This window comes from Solea senegalensis, linkage group LG19 (assembly GCF_019176455.1).
Source record: "Solea senegalensis isolate Sse05_10M linkage group LG19, IFAPA_SoseM_1, whole genome shotgun sequence".
Taxonomy (NCBI): domain Eukaryota; kingdom Metazoa; phylum Chordata; class Actinopteri; order Pleuronectiformes; family Soleidae; genus Solea; species Solea senegalensis.
In genome coordinates this window covers 13818985-13820856 of record NC_058038.1, presented here as the reverse complement: position 1 = coordinate 13820856, position 1872 = coordinate 13818985, and positions in this window count along the sequence as shown.

The window sequence follows — 1872 nt, the reverse complement described above, 5'->3', positions numbered from 1 at the left end:
ACAGTTGCCATGGGAACCCCCATCTTTCTTTCCCCCCTCCTTGTCAGTGTCTGGTTTCTCTCTCTCTCTCTCTCTCTCTCTCCCTCCCTCTCTCTCTGCGGGCACCGCTGCATCCCGGGCAGCCCTGGCACTGTTTAATGGGTGGTTCTCTAACTTGGGTGGGATTGTGGTGCGGATGTGGTTTATATTTTTGAGCAGGACTGGAGTACAGCGAATGAGCCAGGAGACACAAAAAAAAAGCAGAAGAAAAGTAAGGCGAAAATGCAGGTGAAAACTGGTTAAAATAGTTGATGATGAAAGTCCAGGAGGCTGCAGGAGAACAGAAAACTAGGGAGTGCTATATGCAATCACCTATCATCAAGAGTAAGTGGAAATACCTGCATTGACTGAGGCAGGTGAAGTGCCCACCTGTGGCTCTATTCATTGCTTTGGCTGAGAAATTGCAGGCTGCTTTGAACTGAGCCTGTTCTTTGATGTGCTGGTGTCACCACTCGGCCTTGCCATAACCTCCAGGGAGCTGGATCATTTACCCACGTGTGGCATTACGCTTTGACAAATATCAGTTAGGGCACTTGATGTACCCACAGCCTCATGCTATCAAGATTTGGCCTACTTCCTACTTCCTGGATTTAAAGTGCCAGAGGTGCGCCATCTAGTGGACAGACAGCATTGCGCTTGTGATGTGACAACTGTCATTAACTGACAAATTCTGTTTCCCCACTTGGTCAAATGAAGAGTTATGATAGTAAAGAGCAGTGTAGGGCTTTTATTTTCTTTGAAGGAAGGGACAATTTGTCAAATTCATTTGTTTGTTTTCTATCCTCTGTTGTTGTGGGAATGAGACATGTATCTCATCCACTGTTGGATGATGGAATAACACATTTATCTGTGGAAATGAACATTTTTGGAGTGACATGGCCCTTTAATGTTGTAGAAAAAGGGTATATGTGTAGCCCTTGTAAATCTGTCTGATTGCTTCATGTGGGACTGATTACTGAGGACAGTGAGGACAGTGCTCTACAATATTTTTTAATGATCTCTAACCCTAAACCCAGTACCCGTCCAGCTGCATATAGCCTCTTTAAGTCAAAATTGTATTAGCATTAAATCAACCTTAATTACCAAAAGTAATATTTCTCTCCATTTAAAAATACTAGGCATGTTATTGAATTTTTATTTAATGACACATATAATATGTACATCACAGACTGATCTTCCTACATGTTGCTGGGTAGATTCTGTACCAATTTTAAGCGCTTGAACAGTTGTTAAAACTGCATTCCAATTCCAATTGCTTTTACATTAAAGTCTAATTCCTGAAAAACAAATAATATCATGATGTGTTTGTAAACTAGCGAATGTTCCGCTCAGCACATGCTAAATACTACTGAAACTTAAAAGTCAAGTGATAAAAACCTGCTGTATGTGCATGGTTCTTTCATTAGTCTACTGAAGAAGTGACACACTCGAAGATAGTTTAAAGCTACAGATGCAGCCAAAGAGGTGTAATGGAAGTAAAATACACATTCGAAACACAGACACTTCCACGGCTCCTCTTTCCGCAGAGATTCACACACTCATTTTGACCTCCATTTAACCTTTGTGTGGCCTGAGAGCTGACAGCAGCTGGCTGGTGGAGGAGAGGGCTGAGAACACACTGAAACTGTACCCCGGCATAATCCTCAGCAACAGAGAAGCGGAGAGTGTTGAGGGCAGAGGGGAGAGAGAGGAAACAGGAGCAAATGAGACCAATAAACTGGAGGAATGTGAAAGGAAGAGATGGGCAGCAGTTTGAGTTCTACAAAGAGGCTCAAAACAAAAAGTTCACAACAACTTCCAAAAATACAAAAACATACAAAAAGAAAGAAAGAA